The sequence below is a fragment of the Xyrauchen texanus genome, chromosome 20, assembly GCF_025860055.1.
Source record: "Xyrauchen texanus isolate HMW12.3.18 chromosome 20, RBS_HiC_50CHRs, whole genome shotgun sequence".
Lineage (NCBI taxonomy): Eukaryota > Metazoa > Chordata > Actinopteri > Cypriniformes > Catostomidae > Xyrauchen > Xyrauchen texanus.
The window spans coordinates 10,091,663-10,118,071 of record NC_068295.1 but is presented as its reverse complement, the minus strand read 5'-3'; positions in this window follow the sequence as shown (position 1 = coordinate 10,118,071).

The following is a 26,409-nucleotide window of genomic DNA, read 5'->3' as shown; positions in this document are numbered from 1 at the left end:
CTACTGCCTCACTATTGGCTGTGTGGTTCTTCATCTAGTGATATTTGGAAGATGAGAAGTGAATTGAGACGAGGGAAACGTTTGACATGTTATTGGCATATATCAGTCATTTTTATAGCATAAATAATTATGGAATGAGCAGGGGCAGACTGGCCATAGGGAGAACCCGGGACATATCCCGGTGGGCCAGCCGCGAAACGTGGGCGAACGGGCCGCGATAAGCTGAAACGGGCTGCCGTTCAATATCATTGTATATACTCTTCTCCTCTTAATTCAAAATCTTCTGACATCTTTATTTAAATTTGCTTTTGGTCTGTGCAGCATTCCTCCCACTCAGTTGTAAATAGCGCTGCTCTTCCGGGTGTGTCGCGGATGCGTCTCTTCTCGCATGAACATTCCAACGCAATTATGTCACACAAGAGACTGTGCAACATCAACCCTCTCGTGAACACGCATTCTGTTAAAAAGAACCTAAATATTGATCTTTTTCACACCAAAAGCAATCGTATCACTTTAGAAGACATTCATTTAACCACACTATGAATGACGTCAGGAGCAGACTGGCCATAGGGAGAACTGATCATTTTCCTGGTGAGTCAACTGCGAAATGGGACTGAAGGGGACAGAACGGGTTGTGATAAGCTTAAACAGGCCACCGTGTTATGCCGAACGGGCTGCGACTGGCTGAAGAGGGCAGCAAAATGGCACCTTGATATGCTTGAAAAGCAATATGCAGAAATTGACAGCGACAATTTCTAGTAATTTATCTCATTAGCAAAGTAAGCATGTTGCATTGCTTCTGTATACAACAAATAATATTATGGCTAAATCTGTATATTTGCGTAATTATTACACCATCTCTGTTAAAGAAACCGTACCACCAGGAAAACAAAAAAATTACCACCCGAACCATGTGCCATAAATTAAGTTTTGTTCCATTTTCACTCAGTCAGCTGAAGTACTTCATACATAATCCCTAACATTTAAATTACCTAAACTAAAACTGGAATAAATATAAATGACTAAATAGAAATATTTTTATTTAATAAAAAAAACAATACAAACAATATTGTATATAACATTCTAAAACTAAAACTAACTAAATTATGTAAAATAAAAACTAATAAGTATAAAAATATTTATTATAAATATTTACATCTCCTAGGATGGGGCTGTGTGTTTCCACATAAGTTTGTGATCGGATCGACTTGACAGCCAGAGTGATCCTTAGTCATTTAGTGTGTGATGCACAGATTTTGTCTATAGCCATTTACGTAATCGGTAAGTGTGTGATACCTAGTATTTTTACATTCTGTTTGTATTTTAGAAATGGTAGAGTGTAATCCAGTTTAAAAGTGCTTCTCTTTATCCAAGCAGATGAATACATTTTTCGACTGATAAAAAACTAACTACATCTGAGAGTTTTATGGCATTTTGGGGCTGATGTGTGAATGGTCACAAAAAGGAAAAAAGACGAAAACCATGAACTGTGTATGTGTGAATATCAGATGTGGTACATTTACCAGTAAAAGTAATCCAACCATTTTACTGCAATTTACCAGGTTATATGTGTGAAAGGGGCTAATGTTGAACGAGGTTTGGTGTTTGGTAACTTTTGGGTAACTTAATCACACCCATTTATTCTTTTAAGTTTGGCAATTTTACAATTCCATTAACTTGACTTCAGCCATAAGTGGCTGCATACAAATCATAAATGGGAGGAAAACAACAAGGAAAATAATATTTTCTTGTGAGAGAGGAGTAGGTTGTATTAAACTTGCATAGAAGTGGAACTGTGCAAAAAGTGAAGGACAGTCCGTTCAATTATGCAACAGCTAAACAAACAAACAAAAATAAGAGGCTTCAGCAAAAAAATCCATCTGGTTGCTTGTTTCGTCACAATAATGAGGTTTTACTTTAAGTTCCGTCATACTCAGAAATTCCTGTAGAGAGCAGTGTAGTGTGGTGACTGGGCGGGAACCATTGAGAGGGTGTGTTTCCAAGGGGGAACAATAAAGTGGTGCACCTCTCAAAGCACAGGCAGGTGAAAAGTTTGGAGAAGATCTCTTGCTGGACTTTCAAAGACTTTCACACACATTCAGTTGAAAAAAAAAGAAAAAATTCAAGCTTGAAGACGCAACTGGTATGAACATGAATTTTATTTATTTATTTTTTGATGTAAACTATAAGTTGTAAGAGATCAGTATTGTGTTACAGCATATTTGATGGATTTTGCTAGTTTGCTTGCTACAGTACTGATTGATGCTAAGATTTGTATGATTTGGTGTGATTCGAGTGAAAGGTGTTCAAGTTTGTTAACATTTATTATTTCTTGTCAAAGCATTTTGATTTAGTTGATTTATATTATAGGTAATATGGTGATGGTGAAAGAGACGTTAAACATTTGACTTTTGAGAACTGGATCTTGTAGCCTAGAGTTTTGCTACAAAATGATGTGAAAATCATCCTGATCACTCATTCATACAAAACAATATAGTCATTTAACTTTTGTGTGACAATTTTAGAGCTGAATGGTAATATGCGAGGAGGCATGAACGATCATGAATATTGATGAGATTCACACCTGAGAACACAAAGACCACTCCTCTGGGCCTATCAATGAGGAATGTGACAGAGAGAGAATTAATGTGTGGAGACTTAATGATCAAAATCAAGTTTTAAGTTAAAAGAAGTAATCTGACTATATATTTTCTTTAATAATAATTAATTTTAGACCTACACTACCATTAAAAGAAGTCTCTTCTGCTCACCAATTCTGCATTTATTTGATCCAAAATACATATGATAATATGCTGATTTTCTAATATGGGCATATTTAAAGTGCATTTTAACCTGAACAGATATTTGCAAGCACAAGCTTTGTTGATGATAACGAGTCAGCATAAACACATTAAAATATAATCTAACATTCATATTATTTTTATATCATATTACATATTGTATTTATATCATACAGCATACAATGTAAATAACAACATTTACATGTAACTAAAACTTGCCTATTAGGACATGTCAATACTTTGAATGTCAAATGTCAAACTTTGAATCCTGTCTGGAAACAGTCCCACTAGTAAAATATGTACATGTTTATATAAAATAGCATGTCAGCTAATGAAAACTAAATGACTTACTCGTTTGAAATTGTATCCTCTGCTGGAACAAATCTCTCTTCAAAATACAAATGTCCACCTCTTCGTCTGAGAAAAATGTTAACTCTTCCTTAATAGCCAAGAGTTTGATCGCCTGTGTATCGTTACAAGCACGCAGAAAAGTTTAGTTGTGTTTGTTTACATCAATCTCGCAGTCGGGGGCGTGTACTTTTGCCTTAATCGCCTCAGCACATTAGCGTATGAATGGCGCGCTCTGCTGGTGGGTGGGATCACATTACAGATAATGAGATGGACCGGTAAAAACTGTACATCGCTTTGTTTCAAACAGATTGCATTGCAGGAGAATATATGTTTTAAATTTGAATTGTTTTATTTAAAAGTAGACATTTTAAGCTTTCTTTAGACATATGTTTCATGTTTGTATGAGAAGAATTCACGGAGTTTAAATTAATTTTAGTGACGTGTTTCTGAAATATGATCGTGAACACAGAGACTGCTGAAAGCTTACCCTTTTTATTTTATTTATTTAAAAAAAAACACAAGGTTTTGATGTTAATATGAGTGTACACAAAAAAAGAAGACCCTCTATAGTTTATAATCATGTATTGACTGTATTTATATGACCATAAATGACAGAGTATTTTAAGTCTATGTTACTGCTATGTGAAAAAAAAAAACAGCAAAACGCGCCGACGCGTTTGCCGACCCCAGAGGGTTAAAGATTATCAACCTATTGCTGACTATTGCTTCTGCAAATACCTCTGCAAACAGAAGAAAATAAATAGTCAAGTCAATGAGTTGTCTTCTTGCGTCCTTCATTGTTTGAACACCATCTCAAGTTTGGGCAGATCTGAATAAAAAAGCGGAAGACTTGACAGTTGATAATCAGCATGGCAATGAAGACAGAAGGATCAAAGGCCTAAACGTCTCAGAAAGTTGTCGACGCAGAGAAGAGAGTCATCTGAAATCGTCTCGCAATGGCAGAGGAAGCTTTTGGAAAAGCAGTGACGCGCTGAAGCAAGAGAGGACCTTGGCTAAAAGTGCATTCACCAGGCAAGCAAACTTCCTTAGCAGAGGAGCGAAACACTTGACGAAAAGTGAACTACAAGAGGAGTTCAAAAAGCTAATTTCTGAGGCAAGGAACGTCGGCGAGACAAACGATGAGTATAGAGCTGGTTTACTGGCAGACACTGAAGTGGATATGGCAGGTGGTGAAGAAGCTGAACTTGATAAGCAGTAGCAAGCTGATTTCGAGAAGACAATCCATGAATGTGAGGTAAGATTGGAAGAGGTCAGAAAAATTGTCCTGTTCAACTTATGGTCAAGATATGGTAAAGATGAGATGGAAACAGCAATCCAGGAAGGAGAAACAGCCTGTGATAGAGCTGCTGCAACACCCGTTATCGCTGTAAACAGAGATGGTTATGAGTTCCAGCTGGATGGCGCAAACGGAATAATCCAAGGTGTAATCACTAGCCTAGCAGCTTGGGAGATGTGGATTCCAGTAGCAGAAAAATCCAGTCTGGAAACTAGAGTGAAGGATCTGAAAGGATGCAGTAGCAACCTTGAAGCACGGAAGGTGGAATTCATCATCGCACAAAGAATAGCAGAAGAAGAAAGAGACAGAGCGAGGGTTCCCCAGATATCCATGCCAGTTCCACAACCAACGCTGAGAATAAAGCCAACTAGTTTACCCAAATTCAGTGGATGTAAAAGAAATTTCCATCGATGGAGGAGAGACTGGGAAAGTCTGCAAAAGCAGGGGGAGCCAACTGGCTCAGTTGAAGTAAAAAAGATCCAACTCTTTGACAGCATAGACGACAGAATCTGCAGAGAGCTCCGTTTGTCTACCTACAACACTGCTGAAGACATATTCCGAGTGCTTGAGAATAGATATGGAAACAAGTCCACAATTGCCTTGGAAATAATTGAAGATCTTGAGAAGATTCCCGGTTTAAGAGCAAATCAGCCAAGAAAAGTCATTGATTTAATCCAAAATATAGAGAAGGCCCTGCAAGACCTCACAGAACTTGGAAACACAGGAGCCATTAACAACCCTCTGGTGATCAAATCAATAGAAAGTAAGTTACCTGACAACATGAAAAGAGATTGGCTTGTCTTCATGGTTAACCCAGCAAATGGCGTAGCACGGACAATCACTTTGAGAATCTTCTTAAATTTCTGAAAACACAAGAAGAAATTCTAGAGAAGTTAGAGCAGTTGGGAGTGAGTGAAAAGCCAGAAAAGAAATATGCTTGTATGGAAAGAAGATATGCGTCCACACGTTCCACAAGGAAAGGCGGCTGTGTTGTCTGTGGAGATGAAAAGCATGGAGAAAAGATCTTCTTTTGCAAGCGTTTCAAAGAACTGAAGCCTGTGGAAAAGTTGGCTGCTGTAGAAAAGCTGGGGGCATGCAGAAGGTGTTTAGTCTGTCATGGTGAAGATGATGAATGCAAAGACACTTACCTGTGCAGGAACAGAGACTGTAAAAGAGATCATCATTTCTTTCTTTGCCTGAAGGGAGATTTCAGGAGGACTGACTCAGACAGAAGACAATCCCATGTGAGAAGGCATAAGCTTACGGAGGAGCAAGAGGAATTTGTATCTAAGCTCTCCCCAGAGATGGCACAGAAATTCAAGAAAGCATTCACCAACATCACTGGGAAGACAAACTGTGGTGGGAAAAGTCAGCTTGGAGTGACTGATTCAAGTGCTGTAGAAGAATTGCCAGTTATACTAATGCTGCTCGAGGTAACTGCTAATGCAGGAGAAAAGGTTGGAACTCTGATCAACTTAGTGTCAGATACAAACTACATCACCCACAAAGCTGCCAGGAGATTAAATCTTCGAAGTGAAAACATTTCTTTAATTATTCATGGAGTTGGAGGAATGAACATGAACATGAATGTTAAAACTAGAATAAAATTGCCAACATCCACAGAGTCATTAAGCCTGAGCAACTCAAGAGGTTCTTCCCAGAAGTCAATTTAGGAGATCTGAGGAGACCGGAGAGTATTGAGCTACTGGTAAGCCATCGTGAGGGAAGACTTGCTCCGCAAAGAGTGAAGGTGATTGGAGACCTTGTCTTATGGGAAAGCCCATTGGGAAAGACTGTTGGTGGAGCGCATCCAGATCTTTTTGAAGAGATAGATATAGCGATGCACAAATCTGAAACGCATTTTGCTCGCTCTATGAGAGCATCGGCAGTGAGGTATCAAGAGATCACAGAAGCACAAGAGTTCAAAGCTGAAACCAAAGTAGCTGATAAAGAGTTTCTAAACTGGTGGAAATGGGACAGCATTGGAGCAGCCTGCGAACCCAAGTGTGGAGGATGCCTGTGCGGCAATTGCCAGCCAGGAGGTAAGGAGATGACTCTAAATGAAGAAAGAGAATTAGAAGTCATAAAGAAGGGCCTCACCCACGTCAAAGCAGATGCTCACAGTGAGAAGCCCCATTGGGACACAAGATACCCGTGGATTCAAGATCCAAGTTCCCTTCCCAACAATAGGAGTGGGGTGGAAGCCACCTTCTTGAGAACAGAAAAACAACTAAAAAAAGAGCCAGAGTGGAAAATAGCATACACCGCTCAAGTCCATGAAATGGAGGAGAGAAGAGCAGCGAAGAGACTCGCTAAAGAGATCATTGCCAGCTGGAAAGGGCCAGTTTGGTATGTCAGCCACTTGGTGGCACCAAATCCGCACTCTCTTACAACACCTGTGTGACTGGTATGGAACAGCAGCCAGAAGTTTAAAGGGATCAGCATGAATGACCTTCTGCTGAAAGGGCCTGATGTCCTCAATCCCATTCGAGCAGTACTACTCAGATTCAGAAGAGGCGTCTATGCTGCCCTTGGTGACATCAGGAAAATGTACAATTCTGTGTGGTTGGAAGATCTGGAGATGCACCTCCACAGATTTCTCTGGAGAGACACTGAGGAGGAAGAGATTGAAGAGTATGTGATCACCAGATTCAACATTGGCGATCGACCAGCAGGGTGCATAGCACAATTGGCCATGAGAGAGACAGCCAAATTACCCATGTTCGCTCGCTTGGAGGAGGAACGTAGGATTCTTGAAGAGGATACCTATGTCGATGACATCCTAACTTCCCATAATGACTTGCAAAAGCTGGACCAGAACATCGAAGGAGTTGAAGAGATCCTGAAGGCAGGCGGGTTCTTCCTCAAGCCCTGGGTCCGGTCAAGTCAAAGTGGGAGGCAGGAGATCATACCAGGAGAACAAAGAGTGGAGACAAGCACAGTACTTATTCTTCCAAACCAGATGGGGGAAGAAGATAATAAAGCTCTTGGAGTTGGATACCTTGTTGAAGAGGATAAACTGTACCTCATGACTTCAATAAATTTTTGAAAGAGGAAAAAGTGAATGAGAGTCGGCCAAAATCTCCTTGATAAAGAGGTGAGAGAGAACTCCAAACCCACTGACGAGAAGAGAACTGCTGAGCCAAGTAGCTAGCTTGTATGACCCAATAGGCCTCGTCACACCTGCCAAGCAAAAGGGCGCCATTCTTGTCAGAAAGGCATTTCAGGAAGCTGGAGGCAAAACTCTGACCCGAGACACTTGGGACAAACCTTTGTCGGAAAAATTGAGGGAAGAAGCCATCCAATTCTTTGAGGAATACACACGTCTTGGCCAAATCACTTTCCACAGAAGCCTCACACCAGTCAATTGGATTGGAAAACCTTGGGGAATAACATTCTCTGATGGAAGTGACAAGAGCTATGGAGCCGTAATGTATTTCAGATGGGAGACAGAGCAAGGCATCCAAGTCAGATTGGTTGAGTCTAAGGCAAAACTCACACCATTGGACCAAAAGGGAGAACCAGTAAAAGCTGAAATCTGTGGTGCTGTCTATGCAGCACAACTGAGAAATTATGTTGAGAAGCACAGTCGAATAGAAGTTGAACGATGGCTCCATCTGCTGGATAGTCAAACTGTGCTAGGAGCAATCCAGAGAGACAGATATGGATATCAAACTTTTTTCGCAAATAGAGTTGGGGAGATCCAAAAATCCACATCAGTCGAAGACTGGTGGTGGATCCCGGGATACCTGAACAGTGCTGACGCTATAACAAGAGGGGCAGCCCCAGAAGACCTCCAGGAAGATTCCATGTGGCAGGATGGACCAGCGTTTCTGCGACAACCTATGTGGCCATTCTTCCATAAGTCAGCCAAAGAAGTCGCCACGTATGCCAAAGAAGGCATAAACAAACTTCAGAGGAAAGCTTTCTCTGCAGCACTGACTAGAGCGCAGGCCAAGAGAGACAAGAGTGATGCACAGCAAAATAACCTAGATGAACCTAAGACTCAGATCCGAAGATTACCAAGCGGCTTTGCAGTAACCAATCTGATTGACATCAAGAAATTCAGTAGCCTGGCCAGGCTGATCCGGGTCATTGCCTGGGTCTGGAGAGCTGCAACAAGATGGAAAGAGGTGTTGAACAAGAATTCAGCCTCAGATAAACCAAAGTGGGAGGAAGCTGTTTCAACAAACTGGAGGTCCAGAGCCAAACAAGCTGTACTCACTGTCGGGGAGTGTAAAGATGCACTAAGAGACCTGTTCCTTGCAGCTCAAGAAGGTATAACCTTTCAAGACACCACTCTCAACAGACTCGCTGTTTATAAAGAGAAAGAGACTGGGCTGTTAGTTTGTGGAGGAAGGTTCCAGACTTTTGATGAGGACAAGACTGCTGTACCCATTCTACCATATGATGATTGGATATCCACTCTCCTAGCTCAAGAGGCTCACGGTGAAAATCATGAAGAAATAGCCGGCACACTCCTCCGGATGAGGAAAAAAGCCTGGGTGGTGAAAGGTCGAAGGCTGGCTAAAAAGAGAGTTGATAACTGTGTTGTGTGTAGAAAGGTCAGGGCCAGAAAGTGCCAACAGATCATGAGTGACCTTCCATCTGAGCGGATAACACCAGCCAGACCATTTGAGTATACAACGGTGGACTTGTTTGGACCATATGAAGTCAAGGACGAGGTGAAGAAGAAAATGAAGCTCAAGGTGTGGGGAATTGTCTTCTGTTGCATGTCATCCAGAGCTATACACACAGATGTTGTCAGTGACCAGTCAACTGAAGGCTTCCTAATGGCTTACCAAAGATTCACGGCACTGAGAGGGCACCCAAAGAAACTGTGGTCAGATCCTGGAAAAAACTTTGTGTGTGCCAGACCTGCCCTAAAAGATCTCTATCTCTTTCTGGATCAACTAAATAAGTCTGAGCTTGAAAATGAAGCTTCCGTGTATGGAACAGAATGGAGCTGGAAAATCCACCCAGCAGACTCCCCTCACAGAAATGGAGCTGCAGAAGCAGCTGTTCACACGTTGAAGCAGGCTTTGCACAACCTGGGAGGAGAAGGATTCTTCACATGGAGTGAGTTTCAGACATTTACTGTGTATATATATGGCTGCTAACCTGGCCAACGAAAGGCCTGTAGATGCCAGAACTCAAAGCCGGGAAGACTGCGTAGAATATATCAGCCCAAATTCCCTTCTGCTTGGACGGACTGGACCCAGAGGAGATCTTGGATGCTTTGATTTTGAAAACTACCCATACAAAAGGTTGAGAGCTATCCAAACAGAAGTTGACCGGTTCTGGAGGAAGTGGAGTCAGTTAGCTGGGCCCAATCTATTTGTGAGAAGTAAATGGCACACAACACATAGGAATGTGGCTGTTGGAGATGTTGTCTGGCTTGCTGACCAAAACGCCTGGAGGGGCCAGTACAAACTTGCTAGAGTCATCAGTGTCAGTATTGATAAGAAGGGCATCGTCAGAGATGTGCATGTCAGAACTTTTCCCAGCTATCCAGTCCCAACTGTGAAGCCTGTACAAAGAGATAAAGTGAAGAAACTGTCAACCAAAATCCCTTCTACAATCCTTCATAGGGATGTAAGACGACTGATTGTTTTGCTTCCTATAGAAGAACAAAATCAAGAACAAAAATGAAAGTATTGAAGGTGATTGGAGTGACCTCCTTAGGTTCATGAACCAGGAGGTCAAGTGGGAGGTGTTTCGTCACAATAATGAGGTTTTACTTTAAGTTCCGTCATACTCAGAAATTCCTGTAGAGAGCAGTGTAGTGTGGTGACTGGGCGGGAACCATTAAGAGGGTGTGTTTCCAAGGGGGAACAATAAAGTGGTGCACCTCTCAAAGCACAGGCAGGTGAAATGTTTGGAGAAGATCTCTTGCTGGACTTGCAAAGACTTTCACACACATTCAGTTGAAAAAAAAAAAAAGAAAAAATTCAAGCTTGAAGACGCAACTGGTATGAACATGAATTTAATTTATTTATTTTTTGATGTAAACTATAAGTTGTAAGAGATCAGTATTGTGTTACAGCATATTTGATGGATTTTGCTAGTTTGCTTGCTACAGTACTGATTGATGCTAAGATTTGTATGATTTGGTGTGATTCGAGTGAAAGGTGTTCAAGTTTGTTAACATTTATTTATTTCTTGTCAAAGCATCTTGATTTAGTTGATTTATATTATAGGTAATATGATGATAGTGAAAGAGACGTTAAATGTTAGTTTAACGTTTTCATTATAATAATGTGTTTCATTTGTCCAATTTTATCTTTAAAGATTATCAACCTATTGTTGACTATTGCTGACTATTGCTTCTGCAAATACCTCTGCAAACAGGAGAAAATAAATAGTCAAGTCAATGAGTTGTCTTCTTGTGTCCTTCATTGTTTGAACGCCATCTCAAGTTTGGGCAGAGCTGAATAAAAAAGCGGAAGACTTGACATTGCTAAAGTTTGAAACAGCATTCCAGCAGTTTCAATATTATTTGATACGCTGTTTTGCTCTTTGAGGCAAACAAGGAACCTAAAAATGAAACGAGTAATTTACCATATCAAGTAAAAATTATTGTATGGTATTTCAAGTATTGCACTGTATTGCACTGTAAGGTGATGCACTTAGAACTTTAAGGAAATTATGAAAATAGTAGAGAATTTAGATTGTTTTCCAATTGCTGGAACTATAACATAAGGGTCACTGATCATAGATTTTGCAGTCCTGTTTGATGTTTGACATGTATGTGCACTGTGATACTAAAGTCGTTTACATGCACTTAAAAAAAAAAAGTTTAAGAAACGTCATATAAACGAGAAACTGCATTTTCTTTATGCTGTTTAAGGGATTAAGAGAAAGCAGTTTAACACACTTGGGTTTTACCTGCAGAGCGCGGCTTAGGTGGTAATGTAAATGCAGTCGTGGCGTTCTTACAGGTTTTTGAGGAGTGCGCATGTGCTTGAACGTGCAGTGCGGATAACTAATGTCATTGGATGGAGCCCAACAACAAGTCAACACAGCAAAAATAATAAAAAATTTCTGGCAGTAGAGTGGGAAAAGCACATACACAAAACCCATTTATACACACCAAACTAAAATATCGACTCTACCTCTCATACTCTGGGGGAATCCCAGACTTGTAAGTAAGAAGGAAACCCCTCTATTGCTGCACTATTTCGCAGCAGGTCGCTATGATAAGTTAAGGAATCAAACACAGCAACAACTCAGGAATATCTGGGAATAAAGCAAAGCAATGGAGTATAAAATAACAAAGTCTTCCTGGATCCCATGTTTGTTATTTACATGAACGTCGCAGGGAAATTATGTTGCTGGAGAAAGTTGTTTACTGACTGAACCACATATGTATGGGTACAAAGTGTGAGTACGCTGCTTATACAGTGCATATAAATGTGTATGCCACTTTCTTCCATTAAGCCACTTTCTCGCAATAAACCACTTTCTGATGTCCATGTAAAGAAGTCATTGTGGAATCTTTTGTTTGGTGTAATGCATGCAGAAGGGTTTCTTAGGCATGAGATGAAATCATGTTTTCTGCTCCAAACAACTGATATCAAGCATCTCCACAGAACTATGTGCCAAGAATAAAGAACTCCAAATTACATACAGCTTTATTAATGGCTTCTTTCGCTATTTCATAGCTTTTAAAGTCCTGTGTGGATTCTTATTTCAGTGTAGTTACAGTTTTCAGTATCGTAAGTATTTGGATCATTAATTCTGTACAGCATAACTGCTGCTCTCTAAATGCAGAGTATGCAGCCTATGCAGGGCACCAACTCCGGTCGCGGAACACTCTCTTTGTCTGAAACCCAGGGGCGTCGGACTGGGGGGGTAAAGGGTACCGAGTACCCAGGGCCCGAGGCAGGGGGGGCCCCTTAGAAGTCAGTTTTCTATACATACATATTTGGTACGGGGGCCCAGCAAGATGGTTTATACCCAGGGCCCAAAATTTGGTGCTACGCCCCTGCTGAAACCACCCCCTGTCCACTATATAGTGCACTATTTCAAGTCTCAGTTATTTTGTAGGAGTGTCTGAATTCTGAGTGAGCAACTCATTTCCTACTTTTGTCCACTCATTCTTACCCAGAATGCACTTTTTACTGCTTCCTTCACTCCTGCAATGTTGTATTTCATGCTGAATGTAGTAAAACATTTTTTTGATAAATCATTACTTGATTAACATAATATTTCTCTCTAACATAGAGACAAAACATACAGATATATTTTAAAATGTACACTTTGTTTGATAAAACTTGTTTACTCTCTATATTAACACACATTATATATAAAAAATGACAAACAGAATGAAGATTTATTGTATTAAAATATTATTTAATAAGAATAACAAGTAAGGCCCAAGTATTTACAAATTTCATATGTGACATTATTTCTGCACCAGCCCCAGAGCTCCGACACTCACGTCTGAATTCACTCATTTTGTTCACTTACTGCTGAGATATAGTGCACTAACTTCCATTCACTATATAGGAAATAGTGAATGAGTGAACGATTGCGGACACAGCCACTCTCTTCCCCATACGATTGCCTCGCGCCTGCACATCTCTCACGCGATCACCCGAATGGCAGTGATTTACACTTAACTTGGATGTTTACATGGATTTATACAGTTAATCCGCCTGAAGTAGCTGCGATAGTTCCCAGTACCCACGCGAGGGCGTGGAGTAAATAGATACTGCCTATGACATGCGAGACGTGGGACAAAGCGCACTGATATATTGCTGCACTGATTGGAAAACTGATGTCATAAGAGCCCAGTTACAGAATCACCCTGAAAATGACCATCTCATTACACAGAAAAGCCGACGTTAGAATTAGAGCCAAAATTTACCTCAGCGTGCTGCCTTAAGTTTGAGCTGTGAATTTAATCTTGAAATATCAGCTTGTCTTGGGGTTAAATGAAGGCATTGCATGACGGAACTATTCTTTTTTTCACTGTGCAGAGTGAAGAAAATTTTTCACTTTGAACAGTTTGATGCTGCTGTAGTGATTGAGTGATAGTCCGTGACACCAGCTCAGCGCGTGCAGCTGTGTGAACTTCCGCTCTCATAAAAGTCCCATTCAATATTCTCTTAATAAATTACACATTAATTAAAATGAAATCCAGTAATGTAATGACAGTAACGCCACCCATTGTAAAGAAATAAAAGTTAAAACAAATTTATTAGAAATTTACTTGAGTGAGAGTAAAAAGTACCCACTTTTAAACCTACTCTAAAAGTAAATTTTTACCCAAAAAGTTACTCAAATAAATGTAACGGAGTAAATGTAGTGCGTTACTATCCACCTCTGCCCTGGAGTCATGAGTTTGAATCCAGGGCCTGCTGAGTGACTCCAGCCAGGTCTCCTAAGCAACCCTATTGGCCCAGTTGTTAGGGAGGGTAGAGTCACATGTGGTAACCTCCTCAAGGTTGCTATAATGTGGTTCTCGCTCTTGGTGGGGCGCGGAGAATAGCGTGGGCCAACACACTTGCTATGTCTTCGCAGCTCAACAAGCCACGTGATAAGATGTGTGGATTGACGGTCTCAGACACGGAGGCAACTGAAATTTGTCCTCCACCACCTGGATTGAGGTGAGTCACTACGCCACCACAAAGACTTAAAAATGCATTGGGAATGGGGCATTCCAAATTGGGGAGAAAAGGAGTCAGTATTTTATCATTTTGAATTGTTTTTATGAAGAAAAATGATAGTACGATGTGCTGCTATAAAAAACACGGATTTGTGAGAATTTGGCAGAACAGAAGGTGTCTGAATAAAAATCTTGGTAATGCATACTACTTCAGAAGTAGTAAGAGTAGTATGCCATTGCGAGCTGTGCCAATGATACTCACATCACCATTGTTGCTTCGTGAGTCTAGCCAATCGCGAATAAGCTGTGTTGTCTGCGCTTGTATAGCTGCTTTGGAACAACAGCAGCAACTGAGAATGTATCATCGTGACACAGCGGTGGTGCCGTCTTGTCACGATTCCCTTGTTGTCTGCCCTGGTTTCACTTGTCTTTGTCCGAACTACATTTCCCACAATCCACCTGCCGTCATCACTGCCATTTTGTGTCATTGTTCACACCTGTTTACCATTTGTAATCATCCTGTCCTTGTGTATTTAAGCCCTGTTTCTTGTTCACTCCTTGTCGATCGTTGTATGTTGTAGCCTGGTATGTGTCCTCCTGCCCTATTGTTTTAGTTTATGTTTTGTTTCCCCATTGTGGGCTTTCCTTTGTGTTTTGCCTGTATTCTAGTCAATAAAGATAACTGCATTTAGATCCTCTCTCCTCGCTGCCTCATTTGTAACAGAACGATCGACCTCCATGGATCTAGCGGTTCTACGAGCCAACTGCCAGCTGCTCAGCCTCATTCAGGGGACCGTCCTGTGGAAGACCACATCCGTGATTTCCTCGAGCTGGCGAGCATCACGGACTTCCCAGACTCCTCCCTGGTGGGCTTCTTCGGGCCAACCTAAACAGTGTGCTCAAGGAGCGGTTGCCACCGGCGACGGCGGCTGGACGCCTCGGCGTACATTGAGGGAGACTCTGCTGGCCTGCGCCTCGCCGTTCACTGTGGGCATCGTCGAGGAGAACCCTGCCTCTTCTCCCACAGTGGTAACCCTCCATTCGCCCGTGGTTCGTCCCTTCATGCCTGCCAGCGAGCCAACCTCCATGCCTGCCTTGGTCAAAGAGCCAGTGCTGCCAGCTTCGCCCGCCCAGAGGAGGAGGAGAAGAAAGGCTTCCGCTCCCCAGTGCACACCTGCTACGGTCAGCGAGCCTGCGCCTGCCCCCTCAGCCGTCCTAGAGCCAGCGCATCTCGAGCCTCCCAGGGCTCCGCCCCTCAAGTTTCTCGAGCCACCCAGGGCTCCGCCTTCCAGAGCTCCGCCTCCCGAGCTTCCCAGAGCTCCGCCTCCCGAGCTTCCCAGAGCTCCGCCTCCCGAGCTTTCCAGAGCTCTGCCCCAGAGCCTCCTGCGGCTCCGACCCCAGAGCCTCCGCCCCCTGAGCCTCCCTTGGCTCCACCTCTCAAGCCTCTCGAGCCTTCCAGGGCTCCGCCTCTCGAGCCTTCCAGGGCTTCGCTTCTGGAGCGTCCTACGGCGCCACCTCCCTCGGCTCCACCTCCAGAACCTTCCAGACCTCTGCCTCTAGAGCCTCCTACGGTGCCACCTCCATCGGCTCCGCTTCTAGAGCCTCCTACGGTGCCACCTCCATCGGCTCCGCCTCCAGAGCTTTCCAGACCTCCGCCTCTAGAGCCTCCTACGGCGCCACCTCCATCGGCTCCACCTCTAGAGCCTCCTACGGCGCCACCTCCATCGGCTCCGCTTCCAGAGCCTTCCAGGTCTCCGCCTTAGAGCCTCCTACGGCGCCTACTTCCACGCCTCCGCCTGCAACGACTCCACCTCCCACGGTTCGGCCTCCTGAACCTGTCCTTGCCCTGTGGCCGCCTTCCAGGCCTCCTGAACCTGTCCTTGCCCTGTGGCCAGCTCCCAGGCCTCCTGACCCTGTTCCCATCCTGTGGCCTCCTCCCAGGCCTCCTGATCCGGTCCCTGTCCTGTGGCCTCTTCCCAGGCCCCCTGACCCAGTCCCTGTCCAGTGGCCTCCTCCCAGGTCCCCCAAACCTGTCCTTGCCCTGTGGCCAGCTCCCAGGCCTCCTGAACCTATCCTTGCCCGGTGGCCAGCTCCCAGACCACCTGAACCTGTCCTTGCCCTTTGTGCCCCCTTGGACTGCCTGTCTGCCCCCTGTGCCTCCTTGGACTGCCTGTCTGCTCCCTGTGCCTCCTTGGACTGCCTCTCTGCCCTTTGTGCCCCTTGGACTGCCTGTTTTCCCCTTGTACTCCCTTGGTCTGTCTGTTTGCCCCTTGTGCTCCTCTGGTCTGTCTGTTTGCTTCCCCCCCCCTCACTCCTTGGATGATTTTTTTTTCATTTATTTTTTTTCTCTGAGGAGCGTCTGGAAGCCGCTCCTTTGAGGGGGGGTTATGTCACGATTCCCTTGTTGTCTGCCCTGGTTTCACTTGTCTTTGTCCGAACTACATTTCCCACAATCCACCTGCCATCATCACTGCCATTTTGTGTCATTGTTCACACCTGTTTACCATTTGTAATCATCCTGTCCTTGTGTATTTAAGCCCTGTTTCTTGTTCACTCCTTGTCGATCATTGTATGTTGTAGCCTGGTATGTGTCCTCCTGCCCTATTGTTTTAGTTTATGTTTTGTTTCCCCATTGTGGGCTTTCCTTTGTGTTTTGCCTGTATTCTAGTCAATAAAGATAACTGCATTTAGATCCTCTCTCCTCGCTGCCTCATTCGTAACACGTCTAAAGTAGGACAACATTTCTAACTGACATGCACTGCTTCAATTCCAGTGACAATCAGTCTGGACAGAGTTGCATGAAGTCGAACACACCTATTGTCTTGTCATCTCGTTATTAGTTCAGATTTGTCATTTGTTATCTTGTTATTAGTTCTGTCATGTCATTGGTTGTCTCATGTTAAAAACCCTGGTTTGCATATTTAAGCCCTCATGATTGTCTTGGTCCCTTGTCAGTTATTGTGACTATAATGTTGTTTCATGGTCATACTCAAGTCATAGTCATGTTTTATTGTTTTTTAGTCTTGCCATTTTTTTTGTTCTTGCGTTTGTTCTTTTGTCACATTGGATTCATATTAAACTGTACTTTGTTTTTTGTTTGTTTGTTTTTTTATCTCGTCTTAATTTGCTCCTGCCTGCCTCTACTCTGTTACACCTATCCAGAGCCCCAATTCAATTCACAGATGACAGTGAGTGATTAATTCAAGTATGACCCCTCACATTTTCCCCCTTCTGTTTCACTTTCTTATTTAGCTCTGGTGAGGGCGTTGTATATCCAAACACTACCCGCCCCCTTTTCCATGTCTGAGAGGCGTTCTCTGTAGATCAATTACCAGGCTGAGCTATCTAGGTTGTTTCTGCATTATAGCAAACATGGGATTAATTACTGAGGACACACCAGCACCACAGTACAAGGGCGCCTCACCAAAGGAGGGGTCACGACCTCTCTGTGTGGGCCGGCGCTTGTTTGTAAAAAAAAAAAAAAGAGCAGAATCCAGCCGAGACTCTTATGCAGAACTGTCTTGAAAACCAGTCATTAATTACACAGAGGCAGTATCTCTTGAGTAGCCTCCTGTACCCCTATTGCTTTCTAGTTTTCACCCTCTGGTGGGTGTCAGATACATCTAACGTACTTTATATACTAGGACAGGGTTACTATATATATATACTATATATATACTGTTGTGTACAAGATTAAAAAAATAGTACACCCAAAAATAAAAATTATGTCATTATTTACTCATCATGTTATTTATTTTTTTAAGAAATTGTTTTGCATTAAATGAAAGTGAATAAGGACTAGGGCTATACAGCTCTAAATTGACAGAAATAAATGTTTTTTATGACACAAGAAAAGTGTTATAAAAAATAGTCCAAATGTCTCGTCCATTATATTTAAAGTCTTTGAAGCCATATGATAGCTTTGTGTGAAAAAAATAATAAATTTAAGTAATTATTAACAGAAAAATTTACAACCACCTTAGCTCGGTCAAATCTCAAGAGTCAAATCTTTTCAATAAATTGGTTTCCAGTTCATAAAACCGGACTGAATGATTTGTTCACAAATTGGACAGATCTAGTCCTCAAGTTCAATGACTTTGGAAAGATGACTTGCATTTCAGTCTGTTCCTCACACAAACAAATTGTATGACTTCAGAAGACTTGGAATATACCACATCAGACCACTTTTAAAGTACTTTTTCTGATTTATCTTTTTTTTTTTATCAGTTCACATTTTTTTAATGTTGAAAAAGTGTCAAGGATATTCTTAAAAAAACACTGTTTGTGCTCTAGGGAAGAAACTTTGGGGGTTTGGAATAAGAGGGGGAATAAAAGACAACATTTTTACTAATCCTTTAGAAGTTTTTTTTTTTTTTTTACTAAACACCTCTGGTTGTAATGTGTTTATATTGAGGATGACCTTCCACGCATGATTATAGAGTGCAGATTATTTGGAAGTTAGGTTTAATTGTTATCCTTGTGGTGCCCGGGGTTGTCTAATTACATGGATTTGTACGTGGCATTTACGTGGCCAAAAGGTCAATTCTTCCTCATTTTTCAAAAGTAATTTTCCTTGCAGTTATTTATCAGCATTGTTAGGAGGCCAGCGACTTGCAAATGATGAAGAAGCTCTAGGGAAACTAGCACAGGGTCAAAAGAAATCTTTAGGGCTGCAGTCAGCTGTAATTTGTGCATCTGGTGTGAACCATAATCGTGGAACTTAAATGACCTGTGTCTGAATACCAGTTCAGAGTAATGACACACTTTCAAAACATTGTGGACAAATTCACAAAACAGTTGTGCTACGTTTGCAAACAGTATGATGGTGTAAAAATCATATTCACTAACTACTTGTGATCCAGTTTAACCAGGCACTAAATGCGCTGAAATAGAGCTGCATTGTGAGTATTTGAAATTAGGACACTGACTTTCATTTCTGTGTAAACATGACTCCTCTCTTTAAAATTAGGCTTTTTGTAAATTGCTCCGTATTCACAAAACTCAGCGATAAATGACTGCCCCCACAAATTTCACTGTATTATTGCCCACGGAATGCATTACCTGATTTTTGTTATTATTTTAGTGAGTCCGGTGTCTTTATTAGGCCAGAAATGGAAGTGGAGCGTAGTTCCAGCGGGAAGACCAGCAGGTGTACATCATCACATCATTAGCTGGGTAACTCCTAGCCAATCGCACGTAAGCCATTTCTTTATAAGTCCGCTCACAATCTATCACATTGCTGTTTCGGTGTGCTAACACTGCAACCTCCACCTCCCCACCACCACCAGTTGAGCCCTGTCCCGCTGGGGGGTAGGCTCCTCGCCCCTGCCTCCTATCTCCGGCAGGACATGACGGTTCCGGGTACAACTCCCTCGGACTGCCGGACGGGGCCTACGCCAAAGAGAGAGACATTACCTCCCATTTTACATCTATCAAATAAATGGCATCTCAAACTTCACTCAAGCCTGCGTGTAAATATAATTCACGCAATTACGTGTCCGTAGACCCGAGCATTGGCCAGTCCATTTCCAATATGTGGTTTGGTTACAAATACTGACATGCGTTCTTGCATTACAATGGCAGTAACAAACCTCAGTACTCAAGGGGGCGACAGAGTTACCTTCAAAATTGTGTGCCATAAATAGATGCTATAAATGTTAATTTAACTTTCTAAGCAATATTGTCTTCGATCTACTGCACCTGTAGATGGCTTCAAATAGAAAACTCACAGTCAAAACATTCAGTTCATTCTGATGTCAGATATAGTTGACAATGCAATGCTTACATACATTGTGTTATAAATTGAGGACACATTTTGAAACGCAACAATGCCTAAAAATCATGCTTGCATAGAAAGAAGTGTCTGCTATAACGTACATGCATAAAGTATGTTTCATGCTTTAGTAATTTTGTCACTCCCCAAATCCCAGCATGTTCCTGATATTTAAATGTTATACACCTCAGATAGTGTCGTTATTTGCTAGTTTTATTGCTTTCTTTTTATTGTCCTCACATATGGCTGGGCGATATGGCAAATAAATGTACAAATTCATATTAATCGGGAAAAAAGGCCCAGCCTACCCTCACAACAGTATATTTCCGTATCAGAAACCCTGGATTTTTCTTGGCTTTTCAGTTTAAGTAATGCATTTCTACTTTCAGCAAGAGGCGGGTTGTTGGGATGTGACCTCACTCCTTGGCACACCTTCATTCTATAAAAGTCTCTCTCTCTCTCTCTCTCTCTCTCTCTCTCTCTCTATATATATATATATATATATATATATATTATACACACAAATGTGAGGCATCTAATTCTCAATCTAGAGACTCTGATGTACTTATCCTCTTGTTTAGTTGTACATCTGGTCTTCCACATCTCTTTCTGTTCTTGTTAGAACCAGTTGCCCTTTGTCTTTGAAGACTGTAGTGTTCACCTTTGTATGAAATCTTAATTTTCTAGGCAATTTCAAGCATTGTATAGTCTTCATTCCTCAAAACAATGATTGACTGATAAGTTTCTAGAGAAAGATGTTTCTTTTTTGCCAATTTTGAGATTTTCTAGTACCACATTAATAGATTTAACATGATTACTCGAGGATAAGGTGATGGAGTGATGGCTGCTGTAAATGGGGCCGGTATAGATTTGATCAAAAATGAGTTTTTTTTCAAATAGTGATGGTGCAGTTTTTTTTACATCAGTAATGTCCTGACTATACTTTGTGATCAGTTGAATGGCACTTTGGTGAATTATAACACCAATTTCCTTCCGAAACAGCAAAACCTGTACATTATTCCAAACTTTTGGCCACCATTTTGTATATATTTTTTTAGCTTAGCGTAAAGCTGACAATTTACACAAGGTTTTTTTATATTTCTTCTGCTCCAAATTTAGATCCAACTCAGATCCAAGATGGCGGCGCGGTAGCACGCAGCGGCCACTCCGGATCCACAACGGTGCTATTTTTGTTAAAAAAGCCCGACTTTTGCAACACATGGACATCGGAGCAACCAGTGTTCGTGTCTACCATCGCCAGACACTACTCAAATATAAGAATCATGCAAAAACCAAGCTGCATGATGACCTGCAGGAGGCGCTACTGGCGTACTCGGCTTGCTCGCGGAGACCAGGCCTCCAGCCCTCGGCGTCGCCTGATGCCGGTGGCGGGGAGAGGGCGTCGTAAGCGGTGTCGCGAAAGCGAGCCGGAAGAGGGCGGGGTCCATGCTAGGCTAAAAACAAACCCTAGCCGGCCGGCTCTCCGTCTATCCTGCTCTCAAATGTTTGCTCCTGGACAATAAACTGGACTATATCCGACTCCAGCAGGCTACGCGGCGTGAGTTTAGAGACTGCTGCGTCTTTGTTTTCACGCGAGGCGTGGCTCAGCGACAGAGTTCGGATGCCGCCATTCAGCTAGGCGGGCTGCGCCTGCGTTTCGTGCCGACAGAAATACAGCTCTCTGCGGTAAGACTTCGCGGTGGTGGCTTGTGTGTTTACATCAACACGGAATGGTGCAAGAACTCTATGTTAGTCTCTAGTTACTGTTCATCGCTGTTGGAGCTTGTGACTGTTAGATGCAGACCTTTTTATCTACCACGGAATTCACCACTGTTTGCATAACCGGGTTTACATTCCCCCAGCGCTAACGCTAAGGAAGCGCTCTGTGAACTGTATGGGGCTATGAGCGAACTGCAGAGCGCTCACCCCGACCGGACTGTTTATTGTCGCGGAGATTTCAACCATGCAAATCTCAAGACAGTGCTCCCTAAATTCCATCAGTATGTGGACTTTGCAGCGAGAGGCTGAGCGGCTTGATCTTGTTTACACAAACATCCCGAGGCGTGCGGGCGGAGCCCCGCCCCCACCTTGACTACTCAGACCACATCTCTGTTATGTTAATTCCAGCATACAGACCGCTCGTCAGGCGCACAAAACCGCTTCAGAAGCAGGTGAAAACCTGGCCAGCAGGAGCCATCTCTGCTCTTCAGGACTGTTTTGAGTGTACTGACTGGCACATGTTCAGGGAGGCTGCAACATATGGCGATTCTACCAACTTGGAGGAATACACAGCATCAGTGACCAGCTACATCAGCAAGTGCATTGATGATGTCACTTTCTCAAGACCATCACCACACGCTCAACCAGAAGCCGTGGATGACTGCGGAGGTGCGCACGCTGCTGAGGTCCGAGACTCCGCCTTCAGAGCGAGGCGATAAGGCAGCCCTAAGAACAGCTAGGGCCAAACTGTCACGGGCAATCAGAGAGGCAAAGCGCGCACACGCCCAGAGAATCCACAGTCACTTCCAGGACAGCGGTGACACGCGGCGCATGTGGCAGGGCATCATGTGGCAGGGCATCCAGGCCATCACCAACTACAGGACAACATCAGTTGCCTGTGACAAAGATGCCTCCCTTCCAGATGCGCTGAACGACTTCTACGCTCGGTTTGAAGTGCAGAACGACGTGATGGCGAGGAAGTCCACCCCTCCTCCCAACGACCAGGTGCTCTGTCTTACCACGGCAGATGTGAGGAAAACTCTACGTAGAGTCAACCCACGGAAGGCTGCTGGACCAGACAACATTCCTGGCAGAGTGCTCAGAGGATGTGCAGACCAGCTAGCAGATGTTCTTACCGACATCTTCAACATCTCTCTGAGCAGCGCCGTTGTTCCAGCGTGCTTCAAGGCCACCACCATCATCCCCATGCCAAAGAAGTCTTCAGTGTCCTGCCTCAGCGACTACCGTCCCGTCGCACTTACACCCATCATCATGAAGTGCTTCGAGAGGCTCGTCATGAGGCAGATTAAGACCCAGCTGCCCCCTCACTAGACCCACTGCAGTTTGCGTATCGTTCAAACCGTTCAGCGGACGATGCCATCACCACAACCCTCCATCTGGCCCTCACCCACCTAGACAATAAGGACTCATACGTTCGAATGCTGTTCATAGATTTCAGCTCAGCATTCAACACAATCATTCCCCAGCACCTGATTGGAAAGCTGAACCTGCTGGGCCTGGACACCTCCCTCTGCAACTGGATCCTGGACTTCCTGACTGGGAGACCTCAGTCAGTCGGATCGGGAACAGCATCTCCACCACCACCACACTGAGCACTGGGGCCCCCAGGGCTGTGTGCTCAGTCCACTGCTGTTCACTCTGCTGACTCACGACTGTGCAGCAATGCACAGCTCGAATCACATCATCAAGTTCGCCGATGACACGACCGTGGTGGGTCTCATCAGCAAGAACAACGAGTCAGCATACAGAGAGGAGGTGCAGCGGCTGACGAACTGGTGTAGAGCCAACAACCTGTCCCTGAATGTCGACAAAACAAAAGAGATGGTTGTTGACTTTAGGAGAGCACAAGGTGAACACACTCCGCTGAACATCGGCGGCTCCTCTGTGGAGATTGTCAAGAGCACCAAATTTCTTGGTGTTCACCTGGCGGAGAACCTCACCTGGTCCCTCAACACCAGCTCTATCACCAAGAAAGCCCAGCAGCGTCTCTACTTTCTTCGAAGGCTGAGGAAAGCACATCTCCCACCCCCATCCTCACTACATTCTATAGAGGGACTATTGAGAGCATCCTGAGCAGCTGCATCACTGCCTGGTTTGGGACTTGCACCGTTTCGGACCGCAAAGCCCTGCAGAGGATAGTGAGGACAGCTGAGAAGATCATTGGGGTCTCTCTTCCCTCCATCAAAGACATTTACAAAAAACACTGTATCCATAAAGCAACCAGCATTGTGGACGACCCCACACACCCCTCACACAAACTCTTTACCCTCCTCCCGTCTGGCAAGAGGTACCGAAGCATTCGGGCCCTCACGGCCAGACTGTGTAACAGCTTCTTCCCCAAGCCATCAGACTCCTCAATACTCAGAGACTGGTTTGACACACACGTGTCCTGAGTTGCACCTTAATTACTGTCACTTTATAACTGTCTGCTACCTCAATAACTGCTATGTGCATAGAACATTATCTCATAGTATGTTATGTTTACATTTTAGGAACTGTCATCTTTTTGCACTACTGAGTACTGGTCGGCGCTGCACTGTCTATTGTCCTGTTCATTGTCAGTAATTTGTTGTACTGTCCCGTACTTTTTGCACATGTTTGCACGTGCACTTTATATAGGTAGTTTATATAGGTATTTTATTTCGTTGTGTAGTCTCATGTGGTCCTATGTTGGTCCTTTGTTGTTTTTATGTAGCACCATGGTCCTGGAGGAACGTTGTCTCGTTTTGCTGTGTACTGTACTAACTGTATATGGTTGAAACGACAATAAAAACCACTTGACTTGACTTGACTTTACTTCAAAATTACTTCTCTGTCTGCTCGTATGAATGTAACACATCATAAGAAAGTGTTTCACAGCTGTTCAAATGCACTTTGGATCACATCGTTTATATATATATATATATATATTTTTTTTCCATCTGAAAGGACTAAATATTAAATTAAACAAATGACAATAAAATGCAAAAGTAATCTCTTCAGTAATCAAAATGCTTTTTGAATGTAACTGTATTCTAATTACCAGTTATTTAAATTGAAATTGTAGTGGAATACAGTTAATTATATTTTGTATTTTAAATATGCAATCTCATTACATGTATTCAGTTACTCCCCAACACTGTATACTGTGTGTGTGTGTGTGTGTGTGTATATATATATATATATATATATGTTCTGCTTAAAAAAAACTGAATTAGCATGTGTTTTCACACACTGACAGCAAAGCTTTCTTGTTAAAAGCATAATCAGTAAACTGTAACTGAATGGTAATGAGTGATGTGACAGTGACAAATAACTTCAGAAATGCAGCATTTCAATGTGAGCGACTAAGTTTGCTTCTATGCTAATTCCTCTTGCAACATGGAAATCATTTTAAAACCTTCACATTAACCACAGAATACACCATTACCTTAAGGCACATTTCTCTGTTGGGTATAAGGAAGACAAAATGTGCTACTTATACATAAAAACTGAAGTGTGTGTTTTTTTTTTTTTTTGTCAAAATATTTTCTCATATCCAAGCTTTAAATGCAGAGACAACTATAAGTCAGCCATTTATATTTTAATTTACTTGTGGCAAAATCAAAACATTGTTCTGTTTGATTGATCATCCCGACATATCAATCCCGACATGGTTCAACCAATGGCATGAGTTTAGGGCAAGACTATCTATTTGTCTAAGTGATCAGGCCTATGATAGCCAACCTGAAACACTCTCTGTCTGTGAATCATTTTGCATATTCCAGTTTGCTGATATTGCATTTGAGGTAGGGCTGCACGATAATGACAATAGCATAATGACATCATTGTCAATTAATTTCTTTGACATTGTAATCAAGTAAATATTTTTTTTTAATGGGAGTAGATAAATGGAATGCTACAATTGACAATTATCACAATTCTTTAATTGTAGCAGCTGTAAATGTAATTTTCATAATTTTTTCAAATAATTGGGATGTTTGTATGGTGTTGAAGAGAAATAAAGGTGGCAATACTGGAATACTGGATGTGCAGAATCTTTTTCTATTGGAAGATGGAGGTGATGGTTTCTTCACAGTATAATAAGAAATTGAACATAAAATGGCCAATTTGGGAAATTATTTGAAAACCTACTTCTGCAAGTTGGAAATGAGCAGAAATATGAGGTAATCTTCCTAGGCCAGAATCATAAATATCTCCTTTATTAGTATGCAACTCCTTCCTATATACCCTACTGAAAGTAGCTATTCATGTGTTTCCAGCCAAAACATCTTGGAAAGAAAAATGTATAGAGGTATCAGTTGTTGATTGGCTGCTGCGCACTTTATAAGATTTTAGAAGATCTTAGCATAATCCAAAAACCCTCCCAGAGAAAAAATATTTGAAAACTGAGAAAGTCTCAATTTAATATGCATTTAAACTCACTGTTGTCTCAGAGAAACAACTGAGATTTTAAAGAGATCTCATTTGTGAATTTTCTGTTGTATGAGTACACACCAAAAAAAAAACCAGAAAAAAAAAAAGAATTGTTCTGCTACATATCACCAAGATAATGAAGATAAACACAGAAGCCAATGAGATATGACAAAACATATCAAAAAATGTTCCCAAAAGGTCATACCATCAAGTGTTTATGGAGATAAAACTAGTTTGCATTTTGCCCTTTGCATGACCTTTAAATGACAGTATAGGTTTAGAGTCAAAGACTCAAAGTCTCATTATCACTGCTCTCTGTGTGGCTTTCTTTCATTTTATGTAAACTAAATAGAGCTATCCTATCTATTATACCTGGCACTCAATAATAGAGTACATTATTAAAAATAGAATTTTCACAATAACATAATATCAAAAAAAG